At 44.0% G+C, this 11383-nt stretch overlaps 1 long non-coding RNA gene across 1 annotated transcript in view; it reads right to left on the bottom strand.

The window, feature by feature from the left end:
• Window positions 1-2202: 2202 nt before the first annotated feature.
• LOC142683563 (uncharacterized) overlaps window positions 2203-11383 on the bottom strand; it is a 28323-nt gene continuing 19142 nt past the window's right edge. Inside the window, exons 4-5 of the long non-coding RNA XR_012853971.1 lie at window positions 6557-6630; window positions 2203-2309 (exon numbers count right to left, since the gene is read on the bottom strand). This is a non-coding gene — a long non-coding RNA (uncharacterized LOC142683563). The remainder of the gene's footprint in view (window positions 2310-6556; window positions 6631-11383) is intronic.

The following is an 11383-nucleotide window of genomic DNA, read 5'->3' as shown; positions in this document are numbered from 1 at the left end:
CAATGTGTTAAACAGGATCTGATAATCACTTTATGCAAAAATTATTAGGAGGGCATATCGCCCATACTGTATAAAAAATGCCTAAATATGATCGAATTGGGTAAGTGGCAATAAGTAAAGTGCAGGTGTGCAAAATTAGAAACTTTTAATCATTCATATTGGGCTCACCAACCGGCGGATCCCCTCACTTCCTCCATGTTGTTTCGGTTTCTCGGCGTCTTCCGAGAGTGACTGCGCATGCGCTAGACCTAATGCATCGAGCAGGACTGCTCCTACCCGTCAATTCCAAAATGAATCATGACACGCACTGGTAAGTGGAACGCATCTCGCGCATGCTCTGATGAACTAATCTCATTCATGATAATTTCACTGAAAAATTAACCCTATATTGTACTGCTTCTACTCTCCCTCACTAGTGGTTATAATGGCCCCTTTGGGATGACATATGCACGGTCTGTGGTAAACGGATCTGGCATTGTGCCATGCCCTACTAAGGGTGAAGTGTCCCCATTCCATGGGGTTTGTCACCTCTCTTTGGGCCTTAAACTAACCCAGAGGGTAGAGGCTTTATATCTTTGCTTTTTAGAAAAATAATTGACTCAAATTGTGTTGTTCCCGAGTTTGACTTATAGGGTTAATTTTTCAGTCGTACAGTGCCTAAATAGTGAAGGAATTCATCATAAATTCCCCGGCGGTTCAAGGTAGTAAAGGTTTACATAGTCCACGCTCATGTTGTAAGGAATTAGTCCTTTGGGAGCACCCTAGTAAAAGTGCGCTGGGCATTAGACTAAGTTGTCACACCCAAAGACCAGCACTGGAGGACATACTGGTCTTGAACAGGGGCCCTCTACTTTCTATATCCACCTCAGTCTTAAGCTTTGATTTTCTTGATCTGTAGGAATATTTGTGTAAAATAAACTGCTATGGAAAAGATTGGATTTTTATTTCTATTATCGCAAACAGAAGTGAACCTGATACATGATGCTATTTGATTTGTGGTGGGATACAGTAAATATATGTTGTCTTGATATTAAAAAAAAAATTCTTACTGCTGTCCCTTATCCCAGCTACAATAGCTCTATTACAGCCACAAGTCCCACAATGCCAGCCACATTATCCTTAATGCCCCCTTAGCCGTCCCACAATGCCAGCCACATTATCCTTAATGCCCCCTAAGCCATTCGGAAAAAAAAACATGACAACCACAATTCACTTATTGCCTCTTAAGAGAACCATAATGCCCCAAGACAAACAATATGATTTCATGACAACTACCACTTTCCCAAACATAATGCCCATTTTAATACACATCTCCAACTAAGTCACAATGCCATCTAATGACAGCAACAATGCCTTCAATGCTAATTACAATTCCGCGAGGACAGTTACAATGTCCACATGACACCGGCTATATGTCTTATCCAAATAGCCAAATACCAGCCACAATGGCTCCCATTCATGCAACAATGCACTCATGAGAGCCACTATGCCACATGACATCCACAATGTCCCTTATCCCAGACACAATATCTCTATTACAGCCACAAGTCCCTCAATGACAGCCAAATTACTCTCCATGCCCTCTTAGCCATTCGGAATACAACCATGGCAACCACAATTCACTTATTGCCTTTTAATAATGCCCCAAGACAAACAAAATGCTCTCATGACAACTACCACATTCCCAAACACAATGCCCATTTTAATACCACATCTCCAACTAAGTCACAATGCCCTCATTGTTCACTTTACCAGTCACAATCCCAACACAAATATCACAATGCCTCCAAAAAAGTCACAATGTCCTCATGACAGCCACACTATCCCTAATTCCCAGTCACGATGTTACCATAAAAGCCACAATGTCCTCTGACAACAACAATCACGGAATGCATCGTATTACAGCAACAATGTCTTCAATGCTAATTACAATTCCGCGAGGACAGACCCTATGCCCTCAATTCTTCCTATGCCAGCCACAATACCCTCCATACCAGCCAAAAATTTCCCATTGGGGAAGTGTAGATGGTGATGAATATGTATGTTGGAATGTAAATGCAGTACACCCATGTGTAGAACACAAAGGCACTTACAATGCCCTTAAATATCTATAGCCAATATATGTACTACTAGACATATATCCTTATATACCGGGAAGGTATTACCACACCTCTGAAAGTCCAGAGCTAGAAACTAGCCTGATAATTATCAGTAATTAATAATAATATTAATTACCAGTCATTTGATTCCTCTATTGCCGCTGTCTGGAGGATTCCATATCTTGCTTCCCTTCACTTTCAAATAGACACCTAGAAAAAAAAATCAAGAAAGAGGTGTGACAATACATTCCTGGTATATGCTATAGATGTATTGGAAACAGTAAAGAGATTTTAGTGTGCCTAGTTTCTAATGAAACCCCCAAATATTTTAAGGGCCAATTAAACCCTTTCTGTGATACATTCTGAGGAGCCAAATTAGAGATCCAACCTCAAGTCTTCCTATCCAAGAGTATGCACAAACCACCCCATCTTGACTAGAAGCTATAAGTAGGATATAATCAACTCTGATCACAACCCCAAAATTAGTCACCAATCACATCAAAGATCAGATGTCTAGAAGAAATAGCACTCTCCTCCACATCTGTATAAAACAGAAAACCATTCTACAATCTATTCAGTGGACCATTTACAACTCATATATGACATGGGCCTAAATGTGACCTAGAGAGGACACAATATAGCTATTATCAGTCAATCATGAAGAATATCACAAATTCAACAAAGACCTCACATGCGCCAGGTTAAGACACAAAGTGATATCACTAGTAGCGAAAATAGCTAGATGCTGACTTGCAACTTGTGGCCAAATAACTAGAGAGGCAAAGAAAATTAGACACATCAACTATACTGTGCCACTCATAGTAAAAAAAGAAACATCGTCCACGCAAACCCTAAATCAAAAAGCCACGACAGTCACAATTTTCCAATGACAGCCAAAATGCACCTATGACAGCTACATTGTCCCACCACATCTAAATGGCTCCAATGACAGCCACAAAGTCCTCAGTGCCAGCCACATTTCCGCCACATAACAACCACAAAGTCATCAATGCCCCCTATGCAAATCTGCATGCCTTCAATACCTGCTAAGCCAACCAAAATTCCCACATGACGATCGTAGTGCCTGCAGTGCCAGCTACAAGACCTTAAAAAAAGCCACAATGCTTTTCAGGTTAGCCACAATGCACTCACAACACCCACAATGCACCTTATTCCATCTACAATGCGCCACGCCAGCCACAAGGTTCTTATAATAGCCACATTATGCCCCATGTCATTTACATGGTCTCCTAAGTCACTAAAACCCCATGACACCCCCATTGATCCCATGACACACGCAATCTACGTTATCTCCACAAAAATGCCTTAATGGCAGCAACCACGCTGTCAGTGGCCACTATGCCAGCCACAAAGTCCCCATGCCAGCTACAGTGTACTTTATCCCAGCAGCAATGCCGGTGATACCCCTTATCCAAGCTACAATGACCACCCAAATGTCCTTTATTCAACACACAATGGCCTCAGTATCTATATGCAAACTACAATTAACCACATGACAGCCACAAAGCTCCCATGTAAGGCACAATGCGCCAATGACAATGACATTGCGCTCAATGACACCAAGGCATTTACAATGCCCAATGCTCGCAATAATGCTCCTATAAGAGTGACTATGCCCTCATGAAACCCACAATGTCATTTATAAGGGACACAATACCACTATGACAGTCAAATGCCCTCCATGACAGCCACAAAGCCACCAGAAAATCAACAATCATGCGACCACAATGTAATTTATCCATGCAACAATGCTGTCAATACCCCTTATGCCAGCCCGAAGGCCAAAATGGAAACCACCAAATGTCAATGTTCCTTTGCAAGCCACTATGCCTTTATTAAAGCCACAATGAACTCACTTTCCCCTTTGCTAACCAAGACATGACAGACACATTTCCCCGTGCCAGCCATAATGACACCTGCAAGCCACAATATCCTCATGACACTCGCTATGTCCCATATCCCAATCATAATATCCTCAATGTTAGCCACAACTTCCTCCCTGCCAGCCAACCACAAAGCCCCCATTACATCCAATACCACGTGACAGCCATAATGCTTCTAACCAATATCCCATATGGCAGCTAAAATGTCCCCATGACAGATACAAAGTCCAGTGTCCCTTATTCCTTTCCCAATGCCCCTTATCCAAACCACATTGCTCTCAATGCCGCCTAAGTTAACTGCAATACAACCATGACAGCCACAATGGCTTTAATAGCCCTATGACAACTACAATTCCTCATGACAGTCATTATGCCAGGAGCCACAATGCCACTATGCGAGCCACAATGTACTTTAGCGCAGACACAGTGCTGCCAATGCCTCTTATGCCAGCCCCAATGCCCCCATGATCGTAAATTGTCCTCCATGCCAGCCACTGTGCTCTAAATGCCAGCTAAATTGCCCCCATGAAATCAACAATGTCCCATTTCCCAGTCAAAATGCAGCCATGACATCTGCAAGGACCACAATGGCCCTTATCCCAGCCACTATGCTCCATGATAATCTAATGCTCTCAATGCCAGCCATATTGTCCTCAATGCTCCCTAAGCCAACATCAATAGAACCAGGACAACTAAAATGCCCCATGACAACCACTATGTCCTCATTGTCCACTTTACCAGACATAATGCTTACCTAAAATCCACAATGCCCCCCCATGACAGCCACTATCCACAAATTACTCATATGCGAGCCACAATGCCCTAAGTGCCAATTACAAATTTATCGAACAACCAGAAATCCCTCAATTCTATCTATGCCAGCATCAATGCCACCACAAACGCCACATTGCACTCCATATCAGCCACAATGGCCTGAATGCCTTTTTTGCATACCTCAATGCTCCCATGACAACTACAAAGTCTCTATGTCAACCACAATTCCTCCTATGGCAGCAATGCCCACGTGCCAGCCACAGTGTTCCTCTGGAGCCATTATGCCCACATGTCTGCCACACTGTCCTTGAGCCCAGGCACAATATCTCCATTACAGCCACAATGTTCTCAATTCCCCTTTTGCCAACGAAAATGAAGAAATGGCACAATGCCCTCCATGCCTTTCACAATGCCATTAATAGCCCTATTCCAACTAGATTGCCCCCATTCTACGCACAATGCCCCCAATGCAAGAAGCAATGCCCACAGAACACACACTATATATCTTATCCAAATAGCCAAATACAAGCCACAATGGCTCCCATTCAAGCAACAATGCACTCATAAGAGCCACTATGCCCCCATGACATTCACAATGTTCCTTATCCCAGCTACAATAGCTCTATTACAGCCACAAGTCCCACAATGCCAGCCACATTATCCTTAATGCCCCCTTAGCCGTCCCACAATGCCAGCCACATTATCCTTAATGCCCCCTTAGCCGTCCCACAATGCCAGCCACATTATCCTTAATGCCCCCTTAGCCATTCGTAATACAACCATGACAACCACAATTCACTTATTGCCTCTTAAGAGAACCATAATGCCCCAAGACAAACAAAATGATTTCATGACAACTACCGCTTTCCCAAACACAATGCCCATTTTAATACCACATCTCCAACTAAGTCACAATGCCATCTTATGACAGCAACAATGCCTTCAATGCTAATTACAATTCCGCGAGGACAGTTACAATGTCCACATGACACCGGCTATATGTCTTATCCAAATAGCCAAATACCAGCCAAAATGGCTCCCATTCATGTAACAATACTCATGAGAGCCACTATGCCACATGACATCCACAATGTCCCTTATCCCAGCCACATTACTCTCCATGCCCTCTTAGCCATTCGGAATACAACCATGGCAACCACAATTCACTTATTGCCTCTTCATAATGCCCCAAGACAAACAAAATGCTCTCATGACAACTACCACATTCCCAAACACAATACCCATTTTAATACCACATCTCCAACTAAGTCACAATGCCCTCATTGTTCACTTTACCAGTCACAATCCCAACACAAATATCACAATGCCTCCAAAAAAGTCACAATGTCCTCATGACAGCCACACTATCCCTAATTCCCAGTCACAATGTTACCATAAAAGCCACAATGTCCTCTGACAACAACAATCACGGAATGCATCGTATTACAGCAACAATGTCTTCAATGCTAATTACAATTCCGCGAGGACATACCCTATGCCCTCAATTCTCCCTATGCCAGCCACAATACCCTCCATACCAGCCAAAAATTTCCCATTGGGGAAGTGGAGATGGTGATGAATGTGTATGTTGGAATGTAAATGCAGTGCACCCATGTGTAGAACACAAAGGCATTTACAATGCCCTTAAATATCTATAGCCAATATATGTACTACTAGACATATATCCTTATATACCGGAAAGGTATTACCACACCTCTGAAAGTCCAGAGCTAGAAACTAGCCTGATAATTATCAGTAATTAATAATAATATTAATTACCCGTCATTTGATTCCTCTATTGCCGCTGTCTGGAGGATTCCATATCTTGCTTCTCTTCACTTTCAAATAGACACCTAGAAAGAAAAATCAAGAAAGAGGTGTGATAATACATTCCTGGTATATGCTATAGATGTATTGGAAACAGTAAAGAGATTTTAGTGTGCCTAGTTTCTAATGAAACCCCCAAATATTTTAAGGGCCAATTAAACCCTTTCTGTGATACATTCTGAGGAGCCAAATTAGAGATCCAACCTCAAGTCTACCTATCCAAGAGTATGCACAAACCACCCCATCTTGACTAGAAGCTATAAGTAGGATATAATCAACTCTGATCACAACCCCAAAATTAGTCACCAATCACATCAAAGATCAGATGTCTAGAAGAAATAGCACTCTCCTCCACATCTGTATAAAACAGAAAACCATTCTACAATCTATTCAGTGGACCATTTACAACTCATATATGACATGGGCCTAAATGTGACCTAGAGAGGACACAATATAGCTATTATCAGTCATCATAAAGAATATCACACATTAATAATAATAATAATAATAATCTTTATTTATATAGCGCCAACATATTACGCAGCACTTTACAATTTAGAGGGAACATGAAACAAACAATATCAGACATTACATAGTGACAAAGTTCATTTACAATTCAAACCTGGGGAGTGAGGACCCTGCTCGCAAGAGCTTACAATCTATGAGGACATAAGGGAGACACAAAGTGTAACAGTGTTTGTTCTGTACAATAGTCCGGCCATTTTTATACACATGCGGTGGTAACATAAAGCTGCATGAGCCGGTCACCAGCCACTATCCATGTATGACGGACATGAAGAGAAGGAGTGTGAGGGAATCTTATTCTGATGACTAATCTAAATGGAGGGCCATGGAAAGGAGTCAGATTAGGGAATGTTATAGGCCTGTCTAAATAGATGTGTTTTCAGGGCACGTTTAAAACTGTGGATATTGGGAATTAATCTGATTGTCTGGGGTAGCACATTCCAGAGGACGGGTGCAGCACGAGAGAAATCCTGGAGACGGTAGTGGGAGGTTCGGATTATGGAGGATTTTAATCTAAGGTCGTTGGCAGAACGTAGAGTCCGAGTAGGGTGGTAGACAGAGATGAGGGAGGAGATGTAAAGAGGTGCAGCACTGTGGAGAGCTTTGTGGGTGAGAGTAATAAGTTTGAATTTTATTCGGAAGGGGATGGGCAACCAGTGCAGTGACTGGCACAGATTAGAGGCGTTGGTGTAGCGGTTGGTCATAAAGATGAGCCTGGCTGCTGCATTGAGGATAGATTGGAGAGGGGAGAGTTTAGACACAAAGTGATATCCCTAGTAGCGAAAATAGCTAGATGCTGACTTGCAACTTGTGGCCAAATCACTAGAGAGGCAAAGAAAATTAGACACATCAACTATACTGTGCCACTGGGGGGGCGGAGCTAACCGCACTGTGAGATGGTCGCTTGATCCCGACGCTCCTCACTGAGACGCAGATTTCCACGGCTGGAGGGCTGTTAACTACACGACAATGGTCCGTACAAGTCGGGACAAATCGAGTGACTCCCGGGGGACTCCGAAAACCGGTAAAGCGCAGTCGGAGATGGAGAAATTCCTCCATAAAAAGCATCTCTCCCTGGCCGGGAAAAGCAAGATGGCGCCGGAGAAATCACTCCCGCCGGAAGCACCCCGCGGCGATGACTCTGATGAAGAGAGCTCCTGTACGCACTCTGATGCTGGAGGTGGGTCAGATCCCTTACCCATTACTAGAGCTTTCTTGAAAAAAGCATTGGCTAGCGCGATGTCCCCAGTCCTAAAGGAATTGTCTTCCATTAATGCGGACATACAGCACGTGGGGCAAAGAGTGGCAGTATTGGAGGTCACTCAATCCGCCATTATTCAACAAGTGGAGGCCGTGCAAGGTGCAGTAGCTTCACATTTCTCCCATCTAAATCACACTTACCTACAGCTGGAGGATCAGGAGAACCGCAGCAGGCAGAAAAATGTTAGGTTGAGTGGCATCCCAGAGACGGTATCCACAGAGGAGATTTTGCCAACAGTGAGGATCATTTTCTCGACCATTCTGAGACAGGAAAAAGCGGTGCAGGTCATTATTGAGAGGGCCCACCGAGCACTACGACCTAAGCCATCTCGAGACGAACCTCCCAGAGATGTTATCTGCGGTCTGCTCAATTTTTTGGACACGGCTGCCATTCTCTCGGCTGCACGAGTGATTCCCGACTTGGCATTTGAGGATAGCAAGATACTGGTCTTCCAGGATCTAGCTGCCAGCACCTTGGCCAAACGACGGCTGCTGAAGCCCTTGACCGAAGCCTTGAGGCTAAGGAAGATACCCATACGATGGCTGTTCCCGTTTGGCCTGGCGATTCTGAGGGAGGGTCGACAGATTACTATCAGGACGCCAGAGGATCTCGCAAAAGCCTGGCCGAAAATAGGCATGGAGAAAATCAACATACCGGACTGGATGCCGATACAGCGAGATGCCCCGGCATGCGAGGTTCCTGATCCGCACACTTGGCAGAAACCCCAGAAGTTTAAGGCCCCGCGTAACAACACAAGGAGAGGGTTTGGACAGCATCTGGAAGCCCCCTGAGCCCGTTCGGGGTCCCTGCTAGAGGGGATTTGACCACTGTATATCCTTTATTTGTTGGCAAAGATGTTGTAGGATTTATGCCCTACCATTGTGTTATTATGGTGTTCATCAGTATGTTCACCCTCCTTCTATTGCACAAGATTTGTAGCTTATATAGAAGTCTGTGTTCTCTCTTAACATTGAATGAGGTTGGTTTCCTCGTTTCACCCCCCCCGCAACTCTATAGTCGGGCCGCGACATTTTAAGACAAGGGACATCCTCTGTGGGATAGGAGGTTCCCCCTTAATCCCTTTTTGCCTCTGGAATGTCGCTGCCTCACTACATCTTTTTCTATTTTCTCATTTGTATATAGTTTTATGTGTGTTCTGCATCTCTCCGGTGTTCACGCCTACATTGTATTATGAAGCTAATTGTTTTCTGAATGGGTCATGGCCCCGATTACTTTCTTGACACTAAATGTAAATGGGTTTGGTACGCCGCAAAAGAGGTCTCAAGTTTTCAAAATGCTTAAACAGGATAAGCCGGACGTCTTGATGTTGCAGGAGACTCATTTCCGCCATGAGCGGCTACCCCGCTTGCCGCTGTCCTCATACAGCCAGTGGTTCCATAGTACCCATACATCGGCCTCTAGAGGTGTGACTGTTGGTATTCATAAAGATTTTTCATTTAAAGTAGAAAATTCAAAGGCTGACCCGGCAGGCCGATATATTTTTCTTAAGGGTTCTCTCTGCAACACCAAAATGACTTTAGCATGTTTATATGCCCCGAATGATAAACAGATTCCGTGGTTGCTGAAGACATTACGTATACTTAAGGGTTTTGGGGAGGGGATGTCAGTTGTGGGAGGGGATCTAAATGTGGCGCTGGAATCTGATCTTGACTCTACCTCGACCGCCCGTGTGTTCACTCATCGAGCTATGCACAAACTTAAATTGATGTTATATAATTGCCAACTAACGGATGTATGGCGTCTCTCCCATCCACAGGAGAGAGATTATACTTTTTATTCACATCGACATAGAGTATATCGCAGACTAGACTACATCTTTATGTCTACGCCGCACCTTTCAAATTTGCAGTCAACATCCATAGGGCATATTACAGTTTCAGATCATGCCCCGGTGCTAGCTAAAATACACGTTCGAGATCTGCCGGCCAGATCTTGGTCTTGGCGGCTTAATGACACGATACTCTCAGATGAGGTGCACGCGGGGGTCATGGGTGCGAAATTGGAGGAATAATTTGCCTGAATAGTACACCTGATGTTGCAGTGCCAGTAATATGGGAAGCCCATAAAGCATTTATCCGAGGTGAATTTATTGCATTATGCTCTCGTTTGAAGAGGGATAGAAATAAGAAAATGCAGTCTTTGCTGGCGCAGATCTCGGCTCTTGAACGACTGCATCAGCAAACTCTGACAGCTCCCTTACGCACGGACTTAGACTCCCTCCGTCATCAACTTAAAGATATGCTAAATATACAGGCGGCAAAAGCCTTCCAGAGACTCAAATGTCGTATATACTTACATGGGGATAGGGCTCAAAATTGATGTCCAAAATGCTCAAGACACAGACGGAGAAATCCTTTGTTTCCTCTGTTAGGACTGCCTCGGGTCAGCGGGTTTCTACCACTCCTCAAGTGGCCGAAGCCTTTAGACAATTCTACGCTAACTTATACAATTTAGATGCTCAAGGTCCAGCGAGTTCATTAGCCTCAGCACACGAAGACAGAGAGGTGGCGGTTCGGTCTTTTCTCAGCAAACTGACTTTTCCCCAATTATCAGATAGTGAAAATACATCCTTATTGGCCCCCTTCACGATAGACGAGTTGCAGGGAAATGTCCAGGGCCAGATGGCCTACCCATCACGTATTACAAAAAATTTAGTAGCATACTTCTCCCACACTTTCTGGAGGTGTGTAATTCTCTCCTGAGTGGTACTTCCCTCCCACCGCAGGCTCTGGAAGCCTTCATTACTCTCATTCCAAAAGAAGGAAAGAGTCCTGATGACTGTGCAAGCTATAGGCCGATTTCACTGTTAAACACAGATGTGAAGTGGTGGGCCAAACTATTGGCTAGCAGAATAGCTAAATTTTTACCGAAATTGATAGCAGAGGAGCAGGGAAGAATAATATCACTAGAGTTATAAATGTGATCCACCTCGCGCGAGGGAAGGGGGTTCCTCTTGTCCTTCTGGGAACTGA

This window comes from Rhinoderma darwinii, assembly GCF_050947455.1.
Source record: "Rhinoderma darwinii isolate aRhiDar2 chromosome 3 unlocalized genomic scaffold, aRhiDar2.hap1 SUPER_3_unloc_7, whole genome shotgun sequence".
NCBI classification, from domain to species: Eukaryota; Metazoa; Chordata; class Amphibia; order Anura; family Rhinodermatidae; genus Rhinoderma; species Rhinoderma darwinii.
The sequence above is the reverse complement of the archived record's forward strand: the minus strand, read 5'-3'. Positions and strand labels throughout refer to the sequence as shown.